General features: G+C 39.6%; 1 protein-coding gene across 5 annotated transcripts in view; it reads right to left on the reverse strand.

Moving 5' to 3' along the window:
* The window catches only part of LOC109036950 (neuronal acetylcholine receptor subunit alpha-7), a 611,445-nt gene that overhangs the window by 257,963 nt on the left and 327,358 nt on the right, over window positions 1-26,124 (reverse strand). The window contains exon 1 of one of the 5 annotated variants that reach the window (XM_072301406.1): window positions 20,604-20,818. The exons of the other annotated variants lie outside the window; for them this stretch is intronic. The gene's annotated coding sequence lies outside the window, so the exon portion shown is untranslated. Of the gene's footprint in view, window positions 1-20,603; window positions 20,819-26,124 lie in introns of those variants that run through there. 5 annotated transcript variants of the gene reach the window in all.

Here is a 26,124-nt window from a genome sequence, read left to right on the forward strand (position 1 = left end):
CTCCCTATGTCTCATTGGTCTATTGCTTTGTCTATCAATTTCAATAATGACTAGGTATATACTATGGTACATTAAAGCAGCACGTTCCATTATTTCTCTTCAAAATTCCACGAAGAAAACGAATCATGAGACAAGAGATTTTAGAATCAACTCCTAAACACGATATTAGAATTCATTCATTTAATCTTCATTGAAAACACCTGTTGGAATCTCGTTCGGGAGTTGATTCCCGAAGTATCCGCCGTGTGAATCGTGTGCTTTGTGAGATTCTAAAGGGAAAACACATATCGACGGTGAAACTACCAAACCACGTATCTCGTTTGCAGTGTTTAAAAATCTACGCTCGCATTTTATTTTTTTGAAGTCGACCAAATCAATATTATTCCTTGAAATTTTCACAGAATTTTCTCCGCACAAAGAGGAAAAATCACAGAAATTTTCAATACTAGACGTTAAGCAGTTTTTCATTTAAAACATAATGTATGACAGGAAGTCTGCGACGTCGCAAACCGAGATACGTGGTTTGGTAGTTTCACCGTCGATATATGTTTTTCTCGCTCAGAAATTGTTCGTTGGCCAGTTAAAACCGAAGTGTCGCGCCACCATTGACGGGTTTAGTAATTTCTTTTATAAGGGAGGCAGGGTAAAGAAAAAAACCCTTTATGCTCCTTCTAAAACAAAAAACCTCGATAGCGTTTCACCAACAATTTTCTGGAGGGCTGGGATGGACCTGTGGGGAGGGACTAACTCTGCAGACACTGGATAGAAGAACGGCCTAAAAAGTTGGGTGCAAAATGCGTAAGGTTACCATTTGCATCTCCGAGTTGTTTTTATCGCATAGTCACCTAAAAAAAGGGATTTTCAATTCAACGATCACGCATCCAGAGTCACGAGCGACTTTTTATTTCAAACGTCACGCTACAAAACCGAACTGCGTGATACAACTATTTTAACTCCCGGGTAGTTAAAATTGCATAGGCACTTATTTGAAGGCGTTTTCACTTTCTCGCTCGTATCCTTCATCTTCATTGCAAAAAAGAGAGGTTCCGTCTTGCACCGAAGAAATATTTTTCAGCAATACCTGCAATCTGAAGAGCTCAATAGGTAAAGCCAACATTCATTATTCCGGCTACCGAATTTTGGCTGCGAGGACCGAGCTTCTCAGTTCTAGTAAACAGGCTTACCGGGGTGCACAAAATCTGTTCTGAACAATTTTATCTACGTACACGAAAAAAGATAGTTCCGCCATATAAACCGCAACCATGGTATTCTAAATCGGTCGTAATTATCGGTTTGCGTAACGCACTTTCTGTTCTAGGTACCGTATTCTTAAGCTTGGTACATCTCCGCACTCAGTGGCGAGGTGTGAACAATCGATTATCGATTTCTCCCCATTTGAAGCCATCGTAAAGAATAAATTATTTAGGCGTTCGTTGCAAAAAACTCTGTGTATCAATCTTTTCCACGTGTTTAAATGGTAGATCAATCTATAGACAGCAAAGTATGCGACGCTACTGCTCGCAACAGAGCTTTTTCCGAGGTTTGATTTTAAAGCTCAGCTGCATTAACGAACGATGCGGTCCCTCGAGCCGGAAGTGCGGTTACATGAACCGAACAGGGCGGCAAATAGAGAAAGTTCCTCGAAAGCAGAAACCCGGTTTTTAAAACCTTACTCTTTTCCACTGTAGTGTAACTTCATTGAGAGAGAGGGGGAGAGAGAGAGGGGGAGGGAGAGAGGGAGAGAGGGAGGGAGGGAGAGAGAGAGAGAGAGAGTTAAGGCAACGTGTCTTATAGATGTAACAAACGGGAATACAAATTACACAAATCGGACGTTGTCTGTAATCTTTGATCAACCTATTCCCGAATTCCTGCCTTGATCCATTCCCTCTCTCACGAGAGAAATATAATTTTTATTTATATTGAATGTAACTAGTTTTATCATTATATATTATTTAGAGTTTATAATTTAATGATTTAGTCTAACATTTTAGTTGGTTCATTCAATTCGTTCCTTGCCGTATGCCTAATTCCCGGTCCATTCCAGTTTATAATCTTTGCAATTGGTGGAAACGTAATCTTGATTCCTGTTTGCGACGGGAATCAAGAATTGATTGGGGAGAATTGAGGGAATTGATTCGCATTGTCTTTACTCTCAGTGTAAAGGGACTCTGTTCCACTACAGAGAAATTCCTGCAAATACAATCCGAAATGACAACAGTGCGAGAAGAAATCTCTCCACAAATCTGAGCCGAATGTCGGGCATTTTAAGGCCGCGCAAAAAACGCGGGCCCGGAGAGAGATGTCGGAAGCCCGGGGAGCGAGGTGGGGGAAAAAGGGGGTAAAAAGGGGTGGGGGATGCTGTGCCCAGACGGAAATCGAGCCTAATTGTTTATTCAGGGCAATTATTGAAAACTCCGAGCCGGCAACGCGAATCTTATTTTATATGCATTAAAGCGCCCCCGCGATCGGGGCATTGTCGTCGGTGGGGGACGAAGGAGGGGTGGTGGGGCGAAAGGGGGCCGGGGGGATTGGGGGAAGAGCGGAGGGAGAGGGACGAAATGAATTATTTCCGTAATTTTTACGTACTTATCGCGGGAGTCGTTACTGGGCGGTTTTATATGCAGTTTCCATTGGATGCAGCCAGGATGCGCCCGGGCAGGGACGGGCGATGTGTATGGCGGCCGAATCAAAATGCAATCTGTTTTGACGCGCGCGGGCTGATGTGTCTGCTGGTGAGGGCCGCGGCCGGACCGTGTTGTCGGCTGTCAGAGCTATCAGGTTTTGATTTATATTTTCCGTACGGTTTAAAGCGGTCCCAAAAATTTTGCGTGCATGGCCGTCTCTCGGCCCCTGCTGTGTTTGGATCGTTGTATCGTTACCAAATGGCCTGGATCGATATGTTCCTATCCTGTCAATGCCATTTATCGATCAATTTGAAAAAGATTCTACAATTTACCCGCTGGTTTAGCAGATTTAGGTCCTGGGCATAAGTCTTCTTCTTCCAAATCGTGGGATGAGGACCAAGAGGAAGGAGAGGAAGAAAAATAAGAACAAAAGGAAAAATAAAACGAAAAAAAAAGAAGAACATGGGTATGAAGAAAAAGAAGAATAAGAACAAGAGGAAGAAAAAAGTATGAAAATGAAAAAGAGAATAAGAAGCAGAAAAAGGCGACGAAAAGAAAGTTCCAAGTATTTCTCGTCACGTTCTTCCCTCTCTTCTTCTACTTCCTTATCAGGTTCATTTTCCTCTTCATCCACGTTTGTCTATTCTCCCTTTCCTTCTAGTTTCAATTCCTCTATTCCTATATTTTCATCTTTCTAATCTTCTACTCCTTCTTCTTCCTCCTTTTCTACTTACCATTTTCTATCTTATTTCCCTCCTTCTTCATACCTTCCCTTTTCCTTCCCCTCCGTCATCCACTTTCTCCTTTTTTCCAATGTTATCCTAAGCTCATCTCTTCTTCTTCTTCTTCTGCTCCTTTTTCCTCTCTTCATCTCTTTCTTCTGGTAATTAATATGTTTCCATAAGCGAAATTCATAAAATTTCGATCTAACTCATGACTGAACTTGGACTTCCAGGTTTAAATATGTTTCCAGTTGAGCATTTTAACATATTTATTTATAAGCAACATTTACTTATCCACTCAGAATCACAGAATCCAAGCTTACATCTGGGCAACATGCCAACCTATGCTTAGTTAAAACTAACGAGGTTTGCACACATCCCAGCTTACCAGTCCAGCGTTGCCAATAAGTACTCAAGATAAATTCTGACATGGTGAATACGTTTTAGCAACTTCCATATCAACCTTTCCATGATGTTTAAAAAACTGATAATACTATAAGTTTACAGTTCCAAATTCAATCAAACCTCAAAAATCAGCTAGTGTGTAATCAAACTTAATTAAGTCTGACAAATAATGCTGGAAGAAAAGGTGCATGGTCATAAATCAATTTCTTCTCCTAACGAACCAAATTTCACAGAGAATGGATCTCATGGCATTTATTACGATGGGGAAGCCAAAAAACAGTTTTGTTTTTTGAACTTTGGAAACTTTTTAACGCACGTTGGCTGAGAAATTTCAACTTACTGTCTACAAATATAGGAAGAGTACAGACATGTTTAAAAAATGAGCTCGTGGGGCTTTAAAGAGTAGCCGATCATATTACACAAGAAATGTCACTGCCAATTTTCAGATTCCCATATCAAACCAAGATGACCGAAAATGTTCATAGATGAGCATTCTCCCGCAAAAATGAGTAAATCCATGGAAAAATTAAGTCACTTCTGTACTTACGAAAGCAAGGTCGTAACAACTGTAATAAATAATCCCTCTGGATATTTCAAATTCAAAGGTTGGCTGCCTTTTTGACCCTAAAAGCTCAGAGACAATAAAAGCTCCACGATCTAACCTATACCTTTAGCTACCCGAGCGTGATCCTCAAAATGTTTGGCCCAGGATGACGTAGAGCTGGCAACGTGACGTCACGGCTCAGTTCATTAGGCGCGAGCCGGCTCTTGGGTGGCTCGGCCGGCCTCAAAAATGCATGAATTGAATTTCGTAAACACTAATGGCGTCGGGCATAACGATACACGCACTTGACTTCCTTGAATGCTGGGTAAATGGTGAGGAAAAATGGGTTACACGCTCTCTCAGTAGTGCCGGGCTGGGTGTGCGGCGTGGGTGTTTCGCCGTGCAGACTATAGAAAAAGGGAGAGGAATTAAGTTAAAAGAGCTCGCTCCGACCCTGTATGCAGTAACATTTTCTTGCATACATAAGCGGGACTCGGAAAACTCACGAGTGGAGTCGCGGAGGCTGCCAAATCCATTCACGGCTTCAGATATTTTGAATTTTTCTCCCAAGGAGATATGAGGAACGCTTTTTCAGTCCTGATTGAATAGGCTAGAATCCATCAGACTTGTTGGTCTGCTAGATTTGAGCTGGAAACGAATAACAATGTGAAGAAGAAGAGGAGGAGGAGGAATAAGAAGAAGGAGAGGAATAAGAATAAAAGAAAATAGCAGGTAGGAAGGGAAAATAGAAATGCAAAAAAAGGAAGAAAAATGGGGGGAAAGAAATCCTCCTTTCTCTTTGTCATCATCATTTCCTTTTTCTTCTTCCCCCTCCTTCTATCCTTCCCTCTTCTTCATAATCATTTCTCTTTTCTTCTTCCCCTTCTTTCTATTCCTCTTCCTCTTTTCCTCCTTTCTCGTCGTATTATTCTAGTACCACCGCTTATTCTTTCTTTTCTCCTTCTTATCATCATTGGCTCTCTTTTCATCTTTCGTGGTTATCTCCTTCCCTTTTTTTCTTTTTCTTCATTATTTTGTTATAACGTTGTAAAATGTAACTCTTAAGCTTAATAAAGCTATTGAATTTTAAAATAATGTTTAAATAATTGCACCTCTATGAGCTTTTCAAAATATTGTTGAAAAAGGCATGCAAATTATTTTCGGAATAATACTAATTTGGAAATGTTAAAACATGATTGGACTACATTTTGCAACTGTGAACTAAAATTTTTGGCTTTTTTTAGAAACAACGTTTATAATTGTATATCATTAGTATTTTCAAGCAGATAGGGGATTTCATACATGCGCCAAAGATAGTGGCTCTGAATTGCAAAAAAAATATACAGTCAAATTTTAAACTACTTTTACCTTCTAAACAGCTAAACAATATCATAAATATTTCTGATTTACAGGTCTCCTCATTGTGCCGAAATTTGCACCCTACGAAGATCAAAGAGAGAAAGAGACTACAATTTACAAGTTTCTTAGTAACCTAAATATATTTTATTGCAACATTTTTTTTGGTGTTAAGCTATGGTAAAGCGAGAAAAATCATTGCAATTTCTAATTTTAGAGTTGAGACGACACTTTAACTGGGTGAACTCTCGTAACGGGTACTATTTTAATCAGATGAGAAAACTTACTCTCCGCAATGGGAGTCATTTTTTGCACGCCACGAAAAAGCTACAAATGAGAAAAACCTCAGATTGATAAATATTATTTTTCCTCAACTCCCAAGGATTAAATTCTGATTCTATCTTCGCTCTCCGTTTCCGGCGGAAAACCTAAATCTGTTCTTCCTCCCAATCAGAAAGAAAACGTAGAAAAACAGAGAGGAACAAGGCACAAGAAAAGAAAAAGTGCTTAAGGTCAGCTCCTCGGAAAATTAAATGAGAGAGCAGGTCGCAGACGGTTTAAAAAAGTCGTGAGAAGAGAAGTTTTGATTGATTAAAACACCTCCCTCACAACGCTCAAGAGAGGAACTTTTCTCCCGCACAATATAAAACTTTTAGGTTTATAATGTAATGCCACTCTCTCAGCTCCTTGTTAAAGTTACTTCAATAGTTTTGAAAGCTTTTCGCGTATTTCTAATAATGCAAAAAATACCGGTTGAAAAAACATGAGATTTCAAAGTTTTGTGCATGAAACCCCTGCAAAATCCAGCGAGCTCATTAATATAATTTCGGTTTGCGACCAACGCGCGGTTCCTGTAAGGTAATGGGTGAAGTCACAGGAAAGGCCAAAGGGAACCAAAATTTTAGCACACAAATCTTTTTTATTTGAGAAAAAAGCGTGTCTTCAGCTTTCCAGAGAGTGAAAGAATGAATGGACGAAATTATTAGACTACCGAAATTTAACGTAGCTTCCCTCCTGTTCTTTCCTTTTAAGGAGGAAACTTAGGCATAACCTCGTGATACCTTAAAATTTTCGGTACACTCTCCAGATATCAATGAATTTATTTAAAAAATTAAAAGCTGAATTTTTTCGGGGCTTCTGTTTGAAAAATGGCACGTTAGAGAAAATTGTGCAAAGTACACTGTAGATAGGCTGATTGCAGTTAAAGTTATTACTAAGAGCGGTAGCGACCCCGTCAAGCCTATAGAGATCTCCAACAGCGAAAATGGGAGCCGCTACTGTATCTTACACGAACCCGTTCAACTTTTGCGTTATTTTGAGATTTCAAATGAGGGCGCTAGCCACAATAAAATACATATCGATTTGGCTGTAAGGAGTAATACCGCCTATCTGCAAACTGACGATTTTGCACGACAAAGAAGGAATTTTGGACTTTATGTAATTTTGTGGTTGAAATTGCAATTTTATCAAACATTACAGAGTCTATACAGTGCTCCCATGCGGAATGGGAAAAAACTAAAATCATCAGATTGCGTATTTATACTGAGGAAATCGGCAAAGTCGCTAACTACCTTTCGCCAAAATTGTCAGTTAGGTGGTATTGATCATTAGCCCTCGATATGTAATACACACGAAGGTATCCTGACGGGTACATTTCCAAACATTTTCTAAGCAAAGGCATTAGAAATTTAAAGAAAAAGTTAGGTTTTCTTAAGCATCTATACATGATTTGGGGCTTACGTAACTCCTGAATGAAATTAATTAAAATACTGTAGGATAATTACTTTTCCTCTCGCGTGTATTGAACTTGAAATGCAAGCTGTTTTTCGATAAAAAATGTAACTTGCATTCTATCAAGGTGAAATGATGATTTGCGTATGAGCCAGAACTGGTGGTAAGTGTAACCTTAACATCGCCTTGCTAATAAGGAAGAACGCCGCATTAATACTCGAGAGTTTCCAATTTCCCTAGACAAATCGGCATTTTTTAGGAAAACGCGTATTTTCATTTTTTTTTTTTTTTTTTTTTTTTTTTTTTTAGGTTTCAAAACCGATCCTTTATTGTAATCACACAAGTACACGGCATAAACAAAACATATGTAAATACATGAAAACAGAAAGAACCGGAAGTGTGGTGAGACCAGGGTAATACCCTATACGCTCACCTGGAGATAGAATCTCAGAGGGAGATAAAATCTCAGAGTGTTTACAAAAACAAAAGTTTCTAGGTTGAACAAATTATTCCATAGTTGAGTGTTTAAGTATCAAAGTTGGTCCAAAAATTCAATATTCACTTATTTTCCGAGTAGTTATGAGTGTCACTAAAATCCAAGTGTTCCGTAAGTCCAGAGAGTAAAGTATCCGAGTTGTTCCACTAAGTGGTTTCACTTATTTTCCGAGTAGTCAAGATCCGTGAGAAATGTTCCAAAAATCACTAAGGTGCCGTTAAAATCCAAATGTTCCGTATAAACAAGGTAGAAATCCGATAAAATCCAAAGTTCGTTTCCGAATGTTTGTAAATAATACTATTGCACTTACGTGCGTTTGAGTTCCGAAAGTTAGATAAGAAAATCAAGGTTTGTTTATTACCCAAAGTAGTTTTATCCAAAGTAGCTCGCGTTGATTAAGAAAATTCATTGATTAGGAAATCGATAGATGACGGACGTGAAAGAAAGCACACAGAAAAGAGACCCCCCCTCGGCCTACACTTCCCGTCCCCCCGGTCAGGAGTAAACTCAAGTTGCTACTCACGCATCCGGATCCCTATGCATTACACACTAAAGCGATGTATCAGACCGCAGGAAATCTAACTCTGGAGAGCACAGTTCCCGTAGGGAACAGTCAGATAGAGATTTCGGAGGAGATCCTAATCAACAAGCAAGATCGTGTCCATCAAACGTCGAAGATTCCAATTCAGTTCCAAGTGTTCCGTAGTTCCAAAGTTGCACAAGTTTTGTTTTGATTTAAGATCAACGCGTGGAGTCCATTAGTTCCGTTATTCCATGGTCGTGTCATTATTTCCGAGTTGTGTCTTATCAGCTTCCTCTTGCTCCGTCCTTTGCTTGTACGTTCGAGTTGATAATCAAAAACACTGTTGGCTAAAGCCAAAATTTCGTAAGAAAATGTCTTTATGTCCCGCACTTTATCCTCGGTATCTCGCGAGGAGGATACACTAGACACTTCAGAAGAAGGGGGTAGCACAGAGAACACTAAGGGGTCAGACTTGTAAAAGAGCGGATTTAAAAGGAGCCGAATTGAGCGAGTTACAGATGTTGATTGCCGGAGCGGTCACTCGCGTGACCGCCCGGCTCCGAAGTTTGAACATGACTCCGCGTATTTTCATTAAAATTTTCAGGTATTTCAAATTCAATTGCGAACAAAGTTGCATGGAAAAATTTGAAGAAACATATTGGCAATTTCCCCAGAAAATTCGTTTCTATAAATAAAATGTGGCAACGTCTGAGGGTGCATACGGCGTTCTGCCTTCAGCAGAATATATCTCATTTCCAGAAGTGCAACCAGAACACTCCTACGCGAATTTCGGCCCTGGGCACGCAAGATGACTGTGCAATAGACCGGCTGTTGGGACCAACAACGCGAGGCAAAAACCTCTTATCTCCACGTGGTTCCTGGAGGAGTTGCGCGGTTACTGCCCAGCAGGGCGGGAGCAGCCGAAGCCCGGGCTTTCAGCGCCCATCGTCAAACCCGCGAGTTTACGATGCACCCGAACACTTCATCAGGAGTCTTTAACAAGTTTTTCAACTATCTTAACACGAGTCAGAGTTCATTCTGTTGCGATAAAGTTCGAGCGAACCGTTGAGTTTCGCGTAACAAGTCGCTGACGTAGGGCTCCAACACCGCTTCGGGATGACCCCTGTCTCGCGTATAACGCAGTGTTTTACAGGGCTCACTTAACGGTAGAGTTGCGCGGTTTTGATGCCGGAATGGCGAAGTTACTCCCGTTGAGGGCATTATCAACGCTATCGGGGCTCAACATTCAACGCCCGACGTGCAACGTTTGACTATACTGCCGTGCTAAGAAGGACGCCGTATGAGCCCTCAGACGTTGCCAGATCTCCCTCGGTGAATCACGAATTTCCGGAAAAATTTGTGAAGGTTTTTCTTCCGATTTTTAAAAGAGTTTTGCTGAAGAGTTTTGATCTAAAGTGTCTGAAAATCGCAGTGGCGTGCGGTAGGTTTAGTGACAGGGCAAGCTCTAGCGTTCGCCATCCGGGGGGGGGGGGGGGGGGGTTAACATAGTCTCTTTCCCCTCCTCAGGGAGCCTCCCTAGAAAATTGTTAAAATTTTATGGTATTTGCTCTATTTTTCGGATGAAATCTGATGGAACGTCTTGAAAAACTGTGGTTTAATTACTTTCTCTCTTACTTATGATTTCATTTACTCAACTTGTTTCAAATGTTACTGAGCATTAGAGGACGGCTCCATGCTCTTAACTCCTAATTTTGCCACTTATTTTAGGTATTGTAGTCTTTATTCTACATTATTTAGAATTTTTTGAGTTTAAAATTAGAAATTAGAAAAATAAGTTAGAAAATTAGAATTTTCTGCGTTTAAAACATGATTGAGAATTTTTTAATTCATCACTAATCAGATCAAGTGAGGGAAATTTTATAGAATTTAAGGGCATTTGCACCGAGGGAGCAATTACAACCGCGACGGAAAGAGGGAGCAAGATAGCGCATCGGAGGCAGAAGCAGCGCGCTGCGGTGACGGGCCAAGAGATGGCCAAGAGAAGCGAGCTGCGATCGCGCAGCGAAGGGCTCGGACTCGGAACGTATACCGCTCTACCCGCCCGCCTTGATTCCGCGGCCGAGCAGGGGCTCTCCGCTCAGCTGATCGCAAGCGATTCTCCAGCGCATGAGTCGGCCCGTGTTCAGGCCGCGCAGCGCGCTGCGCCAGCGCCGCCTCCATCCGCTCTACCTATACTTCAGTGGCTCTATACGCATTTCTGTCTCTCTTTCTGTTTTTAATGCAATTCACATACTGAACACGCTTTATAAATATATTTGCTAAAATGTAAAACATGCATCTAACAGGTGTAATTTTCTTCTTTCTTTTGAAATCTTTGGGCAAGCAGTGCTTGCCTTGCTTATCCGGACCGCACGCCACTGGAAAATCGAGATGTTGCATGTGCGAGGAATTTCCGATTTGACTGTTGATTCTTATGTAAAAGTTTGCGAGAAACACGATGGTGCAACCAGTTTTCTCGAAAATGAACTCCCAAGCTCAAAAAAAGCTCTCAAGTTGAGGCCAAAATGGAGGGGATATCCCACGCTACACTATTTTAAATAATTTGGCTCTGAGCGATTCTGAGTGACTTGGTGTGCATAAATGGAGAATTTGCAAGGGTCTGAAATTTGATGAATTTCCTGTTTAAGTGGAATCCTCTGAGTGAACTGAACACGAAGATACCCTTGATTCATAAATTGAGCAATTATTAGAGGAGATATGACAAAATAACCTAATCTGCTAAAATACATGTGTTTAAATGGGAAATGCCGCCAGATGACGTCACAAGGCGGCACATTTTCTCACTTTTAAATCAATTTTTCTCCAATTTCCCATGTCAGAAAAAAATTATGAAAAATGTTGCGAACTCAGCTCATTAGGCACTTTCAGATGAAGCAATAAAAAAATTGCGTGCAAATTCTCCATTTTTTTTTTTTTTTTTTTTTTTTTTTTTTTATATCAGGGACACTCCCCTTCTATCTTTATTATCGTATTTAAATATTACATATATTACATAAGATAAGTGTATAACATAAGATAAGTAAGTATTGTTAAAGATATTTAGGCATATAAATAACAACTTAATTACTTGATATACGATAAAAGGACGGCAAATATCAAGGATATATCCATCGCCCAGGTTAGAGATGTATAAAAAGAGTCTAAGTATTAATTAAGTTTACATTACAGATATATATATCACACATAAAATAGAGGCGTTTATGGAAGTCCCGAGGAAGAGGCCCCGGGACCGTCGGAAGACACTACATCGGGGAGAGGTTTACATATTTGTACATTGTTAGTCTTATCTTTATAATATTTATTCTTATTATCTAAAATATTTTTTATATAATTATATCCTTTATGCCAAAATTCCTTATTTGCCAACATTACATCTAATAAGTTATCTTTTGTGATCTTATTATTAACTTCGTTTTCTAATTTCTTTAAATTGTCCTTATTTACAAAACAGTCAAAAAATGCATGTGCAGGGGTGTCAATTTGGCCACAAGAACATAGGGGTGAATCAATGATTTTTCTTTTTTCCAAATAATAGCCAAAGGAACCATGACCTGAAATAAATTGTGTAACGTAGAAATCCGGAAATCCGTGGTCTCTGTCCAACCAGGCATCTAAATCCTTAATGACTGTTTTGATCCATTTGTTTCCAGTTTCATCTTTCCATCTTGCTCTCCACTTCTTTCTAATATCTGAATCAACTACTAATCTATCCTCTTTCTTGGCAATTCTGAATTTTAATTCAATCAACAAATCAATTGGGGGTACCCCAGAGATGACATCTTGAGCAAAGTTAGATACCGACTTATATCCACAAATCAGAGTCCTTTTAAGAGGACGAATAGAAGTTTCTAATAGATTAGTGGTCTTTTTCCATTGAAGGGCTGTGATCCAGATTGTAATTCCATAAAAGATTATAGAGAGCAATGCTTGAAAAATAATTTTGCGTTTGTAGAAAGAAGGGCCGAAAAAATTCTCCATTGCCGACATTATTCTTCTGCAGCCTTTGACAAGTTTCATAATCGGGAAGAATCGTCAAAGTTGAAGTGAATCGGTCGATTTCAACATCTTCGGAAATGAAATGACTCGGAACGTGAAAGAGCATGGTCGAAATAGAGAATAGTGTAGGATAAGCGACGGGGTGATATTCCAATTTGATCGAGGTGATCGGTCAATTCATCCTTGAAAAATTGCACGTTCTGGAAGATTTCGCAAAGGATCTCACACGATGCGCATGCGCGCACCAGCCGCTTCCGCCCGCTCCAGCCCTGGGAAATTTCATGAAATATTTCACAGATCTGTGAAATCACTGTGAAACATTTCACAGATCTGTGAAATCCCCGTGAAACATTTCACAGATCTGTGAAATCCCTGTGAAACATTTCACAGATCTGTGAAATCCCTGTGAAACATTTCACAGATCTGTGAAATCCCTGTGAAACATTTCACAGATCTGTGAAATCCCTGTGAAACATTTCACAGATCTGTGAAATCCCTGTGAAACATTTCACAGATCTGTGAAATCCCTGTGAAACATTTCACAGATCTGTGAAATCCCTGTGAAACATTTCAAGATCTGTGAAATCCCTGTGAAACATTTCACAGATCTGTGAAATCCCTGTGAAATTCACAGACTGAAACTGGAAATTTCACAGATCTGTGAAATCCCTGTGAAATATTTCACAGATCTGTGAAATTTCTTGAAGTATTTCACTGAAATTTCAAATCTTTCATTTCGTTCTTACGTTTAATGCCAGTAGTGTTTGTTGCATCGGGCTCTTATATCCTGAGAGTCCACCTCTACACCAAGACAAACTCTCAATGCAAAGATAGTGAGCAAATGCATTGACAGGGCTGCCACTTTATTTGCGGACTTCAAAACTGAAAACACGGCATCACTGCTGATGTATTGGCTCCCTATTTTTGCATGTAGGGTTCGTCTTGATTCAGAGGTGGACTCTCAGGATCGCGTGGGATATCCCCTCCATTTTGGCCTCAACTTGAGAGCTTCTTTTGAGCTTGGAAGTTGATTTCAGAGAAAATCAGTGGCAACCTCGTGTTTCTCGTAAACTTTTACATTAGAATCAGTAGTCAAATCGCAAATTCCTCACATGCAACATCTTCATTCAAAGGTAAATATTCATGAAATTTGTCAAAAATAAATATTTTCTAAGGGGAAATTTGGCAACATTTGAATTCTCACACGCGTTTTTCCGTAGCACGGCAGTATACTGCCCACGTAACCAAGGCGAGTAGTAGCGCTTACATATTTAAAATCAAGTTAACTCTAAAATACGACTGATCTAATTTAGGTGAACTGACTGATGCATATAAATATCAAAATTGGACTAATAGTGTTCTACAATTAAAGCTACTAGTGTATGGCTCAGTTCAGGAACAACGTATGTGCCATAAGTTTACTTACCAACGTAGATAGGTTCTGTTATGAGCTAGAAATGGTAGCTTCTGATTGCACACTGCTATACAACTTGTCTAATTTTTGAAGGTATGAGAGGTGCGAGGAAGGAGTAGGATAGCAAAATTTGGCAAATATTCTGTTATTAAAACTACTAGTTTTTTACTAATTTAGAAAAACATCAAACCACAAATTTGTTTGTTTTTTGTGGTTTGAAAGAGAGCAGTGGAGGTAAGGAGTCGTAGAGCGCGAGGGAGTGCTGTAAAGCGACTTATATGTATGTAGAAAAACATTTGTGCATGAGTTTACCAATGTAGATAGGTTCTTTTATGAATGAGTCAGAAATGGTGGATCTTGATCACAAAATGCATTACGACTTGTCTGATTTTTAAAAGTATATGAAAATTATGAGGAAGCAGTAAGATGGCAAAAATTGCCACCATTTTAGACAAGACGTTGGTAAGTTCACATTGTGGTAAGTTCATATTATTTCGCGAGAGAGCAGCACTATATCTCCTGTTCCCGTACTGACCCGCATTGCCAGTATTACCTGTGAATTTTAACATTGAAATTTGACTACTAACTGTCCAAAACGTAACCAATAAAGAATAGAGAAGGTAGCGCATACTAAGAACTTGCTGAAAATGAAACAAAAGAAGCCCTTTTTAAATAGTTGAAGGGAAAATTCCTCAATTATACATCATCAGAACATTTTTGGAAAGTTATGTCCTAAGATTCCTCGGGGTCTCAGGGACATGCTTTTCGTAAATTGCAATCGAAATTTTCTTGAAGGACCCTTTCGGCGATGTTTCCTCAGAACTCATCATCTGTCACAGTTTGGTCAGTTTTCGATTTTTCACCGTTCTGTACGGATTTTACGCTGCTGGTCGTTCTCATAAAACTAAAAACAATAAGTCTGCCAAAGTCACTCCTCAATCATCTTCCCGATTGCAATTCACCAATTCTTATGTCACGTTTAAGGTCAATTCAGTATTTTTACGCATAATTTATGATTTGTGACGCCTTCATGAAACATACATTTAAAAAATGTTTCATTGATGACCAAAAATTGTCTGGAGATTGTCTGGCAATAACGAGGATTCGTAAATATCCTTTTAGTTTTTTTTTTTTCGAGAGTAGAAACTAATCTATCGTTCTTTGACACCTTCTCGGTCGACTGTCGTGTTAACCGAAGGCGACAAAATGGGAATTTCACAGGGTAAACCCTGAACGACGCATAAAACAGGGGACAATGAGTTTACGGGAAGTTTCACTGCATTAATTTCATGAAAAGATGAAGAGGTTAATTACCGGCACCTCCGCAGTCAACCGCGCGCATCCGAGTAAGGACTCATACATAATTAAAAACTGTGAAACACGCTCTAGTTTGTAATGAAACAAAGTTTTTTTGCCCTCATTTCTTCACTAAAGGTAGACAAGATACTGGAACGAAGAAGGAACCTAGACATCATTTTCGACGAAGAAGGTACACGTAATAAGTGGATGGAACCAGCGCGATTGCTTTTGCAACTTCTTCTATTTTTTTAAAAATAATATATTTATGTAAAATACTAAAATTTGCACCATTATTGTAACAATTTTTTCAAAAAATTAAAAAAAAATAATAATTCACTTGCGAATTATTTGACAATTTTTTGGTATAGGCAGTCGCGTTTTGAGCTATACGGTTCATCATCGGTGCGACTGATGTCTGACTAATGCGTCTGCCGATACCAAAGAATTTCGTCGCAAGTGAGCTAATTTTTTCTAAAGAAAATTTAATTACATGACAGCTTGTGCGGAAAAGCTCCCTCATTTTATATGAACAATTTTTGTAGGGAAGAAAAACTTTTTGCCATTCTGAGAGGTTTTTCAGATAATATGAAGAGGCAACATTTTTACAACACTCGCCCCGGCTCGTTTTCGCTGAGTGCGATCCAAGTGTAACAATAAATGAAATTTACTATACTTTGCGATGAGAAACCGCAATTCCTGACTTGTCCATAAAAATATATGCATGCGTTAAGAAAATAATGGCACTTACAATGCTCTAAAATAAGCCAGAAACTGTAATTCCTGGTTGCAAAAAATAAACATAATACATGATGAAATCAGTCGATTATAGATTCAACTAGAAGCAGCCTAGCTAGAGTCCCATTGGCCTAATCTCCTTCGCTCACACATATCTAATTACCGTAGCTAAAAACCAGGGTTCTTGGCGGCTATACCACGCACAAATAAACAAGTAAATAAAAACGTCAAACCCTGAACAATTTTTGAGTCAAGGCCGGATGAAATTGAAACTTCTTGCACAAACCACATACGGAGAAATGTGTTCCGGCAACTCGCACCTCGCAAAGCTTGGCAACTAGAACCTAGATTCTCGCTTCCAGCTTCCAAAATTTGCTAAAAACAGCAAAAGCTCGGCGAGATAGGCCAATCTTCTTGTAGTTGTACTGAATTTCGGGAGCGAGGACCGAGAATTTTAGCTCCCGGCTACCAAAAATTGTAGAATGCAGCGTACGGATATAGCTGAGACTTGTTTTACCGTGCATAAAGCTGTGATAACAAGTAACCAAACACAGTATATTGAAACAGGCGGGAACGCACGTATACTCCCATGGAGAGAAATATTTCAACGCACTGATTAAAAATTGTCTCAAGATTTAACTTACCCTAATGCCATTGTAATTTGAGAGTAAGGGTAATTAAGATTATCGGGCTTACCTGGAACAGAAAAAAGAAGGAAAACAATTATAGTAATGTCAGAAAACATCAAACACATGCAGAGTGTCATGGTTAAACAAGTTTAATAACATTTCAGGGAAAAAATATGTATTGGCCACTTTAATTGAAACCATCCTCGGTGTATATTTTGAAGAAATATTGTACACTTTCCATTTTCTCGTTTCGATATTCGAAGGTTCGATATTTTGATAAGTTTGAAGCTCCGCAGTACCCTTATTATTCATATTATTTATCAAATTTCAATGCGTTTCTCTTGAAAAAATGAAATTAAAACTTGTAATTTTAGCCGTCTCTTTAATATTGAAACGGTAGATGAGCTTCCCATTCCTCTACGATTTCCCGAGAAATATGAATTTTTTCAGTTACAGTCATAACAGCAGTGGCGGTCTATGGTCCTTAAAATAGGGGGGGGGGGGGAGAAAAGGTAGTATGAACCAGACCTTTGACACGGAAAACAGTGTGAGAAAGTATCCCCTAAAATTGTGGTACCATCCCAATTTGTTGGAAAATATGGACAAGATGGGGCAGTGTACCGCAACATTTGGGTTAGTAACCTAATTCATTGGGGCACTACCACAATTAATTGGAAATGTTCATATCATCCAAACGACCCCTTGTGCTTCTTCCGTGAAGCGTGCGTTTAAAATGCGTCTGCATGGTGCATTCTCCCCTGCCAACAATCACGCAAGAAACTCTGAGCAAAATAAAAATCTCTAGCTCCAAATTATAATAAGCTCCGATGAGTCAGTTCGATATGAAAGAAGGGTAATGACGAAATTGAGATAAGCTCCTTATATCCTTTACTTTGGAATACAATAATTTTGTCTCTGTGCTGACAAATAGACTTACCCCTCCTCGAAGGTGAGCTTTTTCAACCATAAAACGCAACGCCTCCGAAAGCTCACTCGACAGCACATTCACGGTCTTTTTTCTGCAGAGCGACTATCAGTGGCGAGGCGCGATAATCAAATATCGATATTTTCCCATTTAAAGCTACACTAAAGAATCGATTATCACGGTGTTCCTTCTAAACGCCCAGATAATCGATCCATTTCCATAAGTTCGAATGGGAGATTAATCGATGCACCGCAAAATACGCTACGCCACTTGCGACTTTGCACCGGCAACTGCGGGGTTTAAAATGCACCTCGCGACATGACGTGCGCGGTTGTCAAATTTCACCACCATGGATGTTTCATTCGTTCCACTGCAGGTGAATTCCCGGTTAGTTCGGCAACTCTGATGATAATGTACACACCGAGTTCGTGATCATGAATAAATTGAACCTCGTGCTAATCCCACCGTGTTTTGGTCACCTATTGACCTGTTCGTTAGCAAACAAACCCACCTAGGGAGGCTGAGAGGTCAACCGGGTCTCGTAGGGCTCCATATTTTTTTGCAGCTTTAGCCGAGTCCACCGCGCGCCGCGGTAAAAATTTATCTCAACAATGCCCTACACACACACACACACACACACACACACACCCTACACACTTGCCCTACACTTGCCCTACACTGGAAAAAAAGTCTCTTGGATCTAGAGTCCAGACTCTGAAAAAAATTGCCAAGAAAAATACTCTTCACTGAAAAAATAATATGCTGTTTTACCATCTAGGATGTCGAAAATGTTTCTGGTGATCCCGAGATGCTGCCTTTACTGCCTCCACAGTTAACTTTACATCCTGTGAATGCAAATTCAACTGCTTTGGCAATCAAGGCAGCATGTTAGGATCACCAGACACATTTTTGACATCGTACGTGCTAAAACAGTATACCATTTTTTTCAGTGTTGATGCAATCGGATTTTTGCTTGAACCGAGGGTCAGGGCTCTTAATTAAAGGGTATTTCCTTTTAATTCAAGCAAGAAACTGATTGAATCCACAGTAATTTTTCTTGTCAGGTTTTTCAAGAGTCTGAGCTCTAGATGCAAAAGACTTTTTTTCCCAGTGAAGGCTCTGATTTTCTTGTTGTCTCATCATGCTCAAGTAATCAACCGAGACACCAAAAAATCTTCAATGGCCATTACGACAGAGCGTTACGATCACAGATGTATTTTAAAAATGCGTTGTATTATTGATTTTAAATTTCAGTTTACCCTTCGGAATTTGACCCGCGGAAGGTGAAAATTATTTTCCCGCTAATGGGACGTCAAGAGACTTTTCAGACCTACCTCAACTCGTTACTTTACTGACAAAAACTGTATTTTCATGTTGCAAAATCTACTTACCCGATTCAGTTTTTTACACGAAAATGACAGCGAAAATTCTATTCAAAAATTTGCTGATTTTTTACGGTAATTCATAATAGTAACTGTAACATCGTCCATAAAAAAATTCAGTAATTCCGGAGTAAAATCATTAATTTTAAGTTAAAGTTTTACTACGTTAATGTATAGTTAAGTTCTATCTGGAAAACGACGAATTGCAATGTATACCAGACGAGCTTCCTTAATGAAAAGAGTCATTTAATGGACGATTTGAATACGACCCTCGATGTCTGCGATTCAATTCAACAAGAATCCACTCCTTAAAACCCAAATTGCGTGAGAAGAAGTCAAAAGCTTCCAGGTTGGTCCTCCGCCCTCTCGATGACAAACGGCCGCTCTGCCGTGCTGAGGAAAAACGCCGTATGAACATTCGAGAGTTGCCAAATTTCCTTCGATCAAATGATTATTTTGTAGGAACGTTATGAATATGTTCTCCTTGAAATTTTCAGTTTTTTTAGGTCAAATTGCGTACACGATTTTCTGAAAATTGTGGAAAGTAATATTCACAATTTTCCCAGTAATTTCGGCTTTTATCGGAGGAAACTTGGCAACGTCTGAAGGCTCTTAAGACATTCTTCCTTAGGACGGCAGCACTCTCCTCAAGTTGAGGCCATTGTGTTGGGCTCCTTTCAAAGAGGCTGAACACGACTCTAAAAAGCGCAGGTTGAGCGCTACATTCTAATCACTGGGGCCAACGCCATTGTCGTGGGCTGGGGATCAAACGCCTTACGGCGACGAGAGGGGGCGGGGAGGGTTTGTTTGGAATACCGAGAGATTGATTAAATGTAAATGAAACGAGTATGTGTAATCTGTATTAGCGGCATTTGCGAGGCGAGCACAAAGCCAGTGACAGCACTCCCGCAAATTGGGCGGATTGCCTGGGTGCCCGGGAGGTAGGCAACCCGAGATGCTGCTCGTTCGGAAGGTAGGCAACCCGACATACGACCGCTGTTATATCCACTATCCAGCCAGCCTAGGGCTGCTGGATGGATTTTCGGCCCACCTTTGTTCGATAGGGTCTGGGCTCTGGGACCGGTAAGGCGGATGAGGGAGAAAAGGTGAACATTAAAATATGAATTAAATTTTAGACTTTTTATCTTATTATAGAATTAATATTTGAATATAGAATTTTTACTTGACTTCAATATTTTGTTATATTATTGTTGATGCATACTGTTTAGAATTAAACATTATGTTAATTTGAACGATAAAAATGTGTGTTTTGGTTTGTTTTTCCCTCATTTTAGTAAATTTTAGTAAAGTCTTTTGAAGTCAAGCAGTTTGTCAGGAAATTGCTATTCTCTGAGAAAATGTTGACAGACAGTTCAAATTGTAGTAAAATTGAAAAAGAAAAAAAAAAAACGACGTGACAGATGAAAGCGTATGAGTGTTTCATTCTAATTTTTTTGGAATTCTCAACTGTAATTAAAAAAATACATTTTCTGAAAGTAGCCTTAGATTGATATTCTCTTTCAAAGAAGAAAAGTTCATAGTGTTAAAAAACAGTTATAAGCAAATCCAAAAAATTCATTCCAAATGTACTTTGTGCATAAAAAGCATCTGACAAATTTCATGGAGGAACCACAGCCACACATTATGTAAATTATCGATCAAACGTATTGGAATCCTTTGTTAATACCCAGTGGAGGTTCCAAGTGCCTCTCCGACAAAATCAACGCAATACACCTTCAAAAAAAATTAACAGACAGACTATTCTTTAAAATATTCATTTGATTTCTAGATTTTTACGTACTTTTGAATTGAAATCTACTACTTTTAATCCGAGGTCACTTTAGATTTCACCTCAGTCACACATCCATGATTAGACTGGAAAACCCGCACGTCAGAATCAAAAATGCACAAAGATGCACTTGCCTTTTTAGAGTCCCAATGAATTTTGTAATTTTCTCGTCAGAGACGTTTCCACATCCGACATGCTCGAAAAACTAAGCCTCTGAGTGCAATCATAGCGCGGCTGTAATGAAGTTCCACTTTCGGTGAAACAATGTAACTAGCGTCGTCTTGAAACACGAGATGCGTGTTCCCAATATTCAGACATTTCATAGGTTTTTTACAAATGCTCTCGGCTCCGCTGACGAAATGACAGATGCAGCTCAATCACGAAGGCATCACTTGCAGGGTTTTTGTGACAAACTCATTAATGGAATACATTTTGCAATTAGGAACTACAAGTTCTGACTCACTCACGAAAGCACCACAATAGCTCCTTATCTCCATAGGGAAACGAATATCACATATGATGTTTCTGAAATGAGCCAGAAATTGTATGCAAAATGTAGTCCAAATGGGGATCAATTAAAAAATCAATCTAAAACATTATTCCCGACCCCTACGAAAATTGAGGGTACCTCCTTTCACTGTCTACGTCAATGTCTACCATAGTTTCGATTACGGTGCATCTCTATGAAACTGTTTGTAACTATCCCCCACAACAGATCATCAATAAACAGAGATGAAAGAGAGATGAGCAAAGCTTAAGGCGTCCATGATTATTGACATAAGAACTAAAAAATTGGCTCTCGACTCATTTATGATACACGAACTACACGTATGCTACATTTACTAATGAAAGGTGTAGATTTGCACCTGAATCACACCATGGTAAGCCCTTAACATGGTGAGGTCAAATTCAAAGGCAGTTTTCGATGTGCTAAATATTCAAATTTCCCTGCGAACTGTGAGCCGAAAAAATTCTAACTTCGGTGGCCGAAGATTTCAATTAAAGTATTTCTGCAAAATTAGCTGCCAAACCAACCACTGCGCGTGCAAGGAAGCAGGCGTTTTGTGTAACTCCAAGTATCATAACTCATTATCCTGCGGAAACAAATAATCGTCATTGAGGTCAGAACTTCCTGTTCAATTTTCTTTTTTTCCTCTTTGAATTCAAATTCGCCCAATCTCCCTTGGGCGGTTCACAATCTGCCCGAGTTGATCGCGATCTGCCCCCCCCCCCCCCCTCCCCCAAAAAGAGGCAGATCGCGATCCGCCCAGAAATCGGGATCTGCCCATAACAGTTACAAATATAAAATTTCCAGCTATAAGCTGCAACGCTTTTTCCACCGAAATTTTCCTCGAAGGTTGCAACAAATCTCAATTCGGTGCGTTTTATAACGACTGCCCAGTTTCCACACAGGGTCTGCATTCTCTCGCTTTGCATACGGAAACTTTGCTTATAACCTATAACCCCCCGTTTTTGGATAAACGATCGCAGAATACGTGCAGTCCCGAGTAACTACAATCCGGTGCCCTGCAGTCCTCGGCAAAAACAGCCAACCTACAAGGGATATACCCATCGAGGATACGATGTTCCGACTTAGCAGGGAAGAACTCCACAACGGCTGCTCACCATAAATATGAATTTGCACATGGTTTGAGACGTCGCGTCGCAGCGAGTGTGGGTGAAGGAAAAAGATGCGAACCGGGATGCCAAACGTCCAAAAAATTTCGATAATTTATCGTGGAATATGGACGAAAATGTCGGATTTCAGCGGAGGTTCCGGCGTCCCCGGGTGCGGGCAACATTATTTATTCTCTTTTCCGCCGCCGCCAATAAAATTTCACCTGGGGCGGGAGCTGCACCTGCATGCCACCCAGTCCCATGCTGTGAGGAAAAACGCCGTATGAGCATTCGAGAGTTGCCAGATTTCCCTTGATAGAACGTGTGTTTTTATCGACATGCATGCGCATTTTTCCTTGAAATTTTCAAATGTTTTAGATTCAATTGCGCACAAAATTTTCTGAAAATTTTGGAAAGAAATATTCACAATTTTTCCGGTAAAGTCGGTTTTTACCGAAGGAAACTTAGCAACGTCTGAAGGCTCATACGGCGTTCTTCCTCAGCAGGGCAGCATGAATGATGACGGCACATCTCGAGTATGCTGAGAACTCGGAGGAGGGAAAAAGCAATAAAATTCACTTCCGTTTTCGCGCGGTTCTGATGAGCAACATCGCTTACATTTTCGTCTGACATACGAGTGCGACGCGCGTCGCCGCTGAAAGCGTAGGCTCACTTCCGTGGCGGGGAAAAAATAAAGTTTCTTCGAGGAGCGATCCTGCCATCCGAAACAAAAAATCCCTGCTCCCGTTATACATTTTTTTTCAAATTTGTCCTGACCAAACTGCTGTAAAAGAACCAAAGAGGAAACGAGAGTTACCATTTGAATTGAGGGCTGGATGGCGTACCCCTAACTTGCACGAGTCGTTCCTGATTGGCTGATCCGCCTAGTGCCCACTTGCTGAGACCCTTATGGGAAATAACACAGAGTTAATTTTTCATCGAAACCGGCCAGGTTGACCAGGTCAGCGCGTCTGACTCTGGGCCAATCAGTCTCGGGTTCGAATCCCGGTGGTGGCGACAAATTTTCATGGAGCTGACGAGTGGATCTGCAGAAATAGATTCCACTCGGCTTTAATCCATGAAAATTTGAAAGTCTGGAGCATGGATGTGCACTAACCCTAACCCGATGCTCATTTAAGGTTGCAGAATCCTCGAATGGATTAAAGACCTCACATAACTTTAAAAAAAAATTAAATAACTAAAAAAAATAATAATAAAAAAATAATCGAAAAAGTCTCGAAAACAAGGACATATGTATACGTGAGAGATTTCTAAAATAAAGTTTCCAGATTTTCTGAGGAGATTGGTGGGTAATACATGATAATTTTTTCTCAAACATATCGAACAGCTCAACTTGGAATTTTGTTTTAAAATTATAAATCAGAGCATAACATTCATTTTAAACGGTTTAACATTCTGGATGTAAAGGAAAGTGTACGAGAACTTATAAAATGGTGAATTACTCACTACAGCAGTCGGTTTTACATCTTGGCATTGCTAAAGTAATTGCTGAAGCGGATAATTCAGCATTTTATAAATTCTCGCACACTTTTTTTACATCCGGTATTTTAAATCAACTTCACTTTTTTTCGGCGAGCTCATCCACGCATAATTGAACTGTTCGGAAAAATTTCAAAAGTTTGTATATTTGCATTGATTTTTGGGGAAATTCTGATAGTTTAAATTTGTTCCGTACAGTTTTAAAAATCTGTAATACTATTCCCGGAATTGTCTCAAAATGTTTCTATATATCTAGCTTTTTGGGCAAAACTGACGTGACTCCTTTAGTATGTTTCGGTCTGCTAAAAAAATTTCATTTCTCAGACAGGGTGTACAATTAGAATTTTAAAAATAATTCTGTAAAAATAGAAAAGTTTGGATTCGAGATTTTTTAGAATCTGCTCTTTAGAATCTCTTGAAAAATAGGATGAGTTTTTCAAATGCACCACTGCTTCGTTCCTAGATAAATTCCTAGATATCTCGCGTGATACGTGTAGACGGTGTCAAAATGTCGCCCGCAGTGTGGGCTATAATAATAATCCACGTACTTCATACTTCTTCATCATTACAATGTGGGTCAGTTTGAAACTGCAGCTAAGAATCAGAGGTTAGGTATCAGGAGTCAAATATCAAGGGCGAAGTTTAACGTCATATTTATGATTCATGAGATCGACATTTTCCCCTGAAGTTGTCAGATCTTATTGGTTCTTTAAAAGAAAGAAAAAAAAATAATAATTAAATTGAATAGAAATATCCTCGCCGTTGCATGGGACACTTTTTGTTTCAAAGGTGATTCAAATCGGTCCAACCGAAAAGTATATCATAAATTGAGAATGAATAAATATTTTATATTTGGTATTCTTTCATACATTCACGCATTTTTCCCTCTTGAATTGTTTGTAACTATGATTAAAAAAACAGAAACACCGTACTTGAATCAGTGAGAACGAAAACACACCAAGTTGGAGAAATGAAAATAATCAAGACACACACAAAACTGCAGAATACGTGGAGAATTTAGTTTAAGAAAGACAAAGACGTATGGAATTTTTAAGGTCCGCGTTGGAACAGATGCGCGAACTTCAATAACCTTCATGTAAATTAACTGTCTTTAATGGAAACTGGGCATTTTCGAGTTACCTGGTTGGTGTGTTTTCGTTCTCACTGATTCATTTGTAGGTAGGTAAAGTGCAAAAAAATATCGCAAACGGATGTGCTATTTGATTATGATATTAGGTAAAGAAGTAGAAGTTGTATGTAGAAGTCTTGTGAATGAAGCCCCTTCTTCACGGTCATTCTCACTTGTTCTCGTCGTCCGCGGTTGGTTTTTTCTTCATTTATGTCCTGACTTTGAGCCCGTGCCATCTCAACCAGTTACGGGCCTTCCATGGTCCTAAGGATCCGTTCTCGTGCAACGTTACGAATTTTTTTATGCTCAGATTTTCTTTTTTCAAAAATGCAAGGAAGACCGCGCCAAGGTTGCACCTACATTCCTCCTTTCCGTGGATTTTTACGATTTCTCCGGTCGTGATAGCTATGGGATAATCTTGTCCACGGTCGATGTATCCATACTTCTGTCGGCACCTGCAGACTGCGATATTCATTTTGGGCCCCTCGTTAGGGTGTTTCTTATTTTTTAAATTTTCGATATCGATGGAAGGTTCTGGTCTTAAAAAGTTGATGTGTGGATAGATTTGAGCCTGTGCAAGGAAAAAATTTTTAAACAATTTTTACCGGTGCTCAAACGACTTAAGTGACACAGTTTAAAATTTGAGGTTTTTAGACAAAATAACACTGTTTTCTAGTGGAAAACGCCGGAGTTACGGCCCTAAAGGGCGAAAAAATTTCGTCCGTTTGGTCGCATCTGCAACAAAAAGCGCAAAAACACCCGAGAAAAGCGCGGCAGGAAAGACACATTGGGCGCAAAATGGACGCGCCGCAGCAGGAACGCGCGCGCGAGCCTCTGCACTGCCCAAGCGGACATGCGCATGCCGCACACACGCACTAAGCTTACGCTGGCCGAAAGTTCCGTACGTTGCAATGTATCTTTATGAACTTGGGACCTATGATACACCTATTAACATTAAAAAAAAAGGATGATACGTCTAAATACATCTAAAAAACAACATTCTCTTATATGTATTGGCTATAATGTAGGAAAATCTATTTCATCAAATTAAACAATTCAACGTTAATCAACTAAATCAATTAATCGACAGTTTTACTTAAAGGCTAAGGTCTTATAATGTTTATTCCGACTATTCATTTATATATTTGGATGGTTTTATTGACTTTAGCTGTGACTTATAAGAGATCATGGAAAGAAGCTCTTGTTCGTATCGGGAGTTGGCAATTAAGTACGGATTCCTTGTAAATTAAACTTCGCGTGATACAAGAAAGGTTTCAGTATGGTTTT

The sequence above is a fragment of the Bemisia tabaci genome, chromosome 6, assembly GCF_918797505.1.
Source record: "Bemisia tabaci chromosome 6, PGI_BMITA_v3".
Classification (NCBI taxonomy): domain Eukaryota; kingdom Metazoa; phylum Arthropoda; class Insecta; order Hemiptera; family Aleyrodidae; genus Bemisia; species Bemisia tabaci.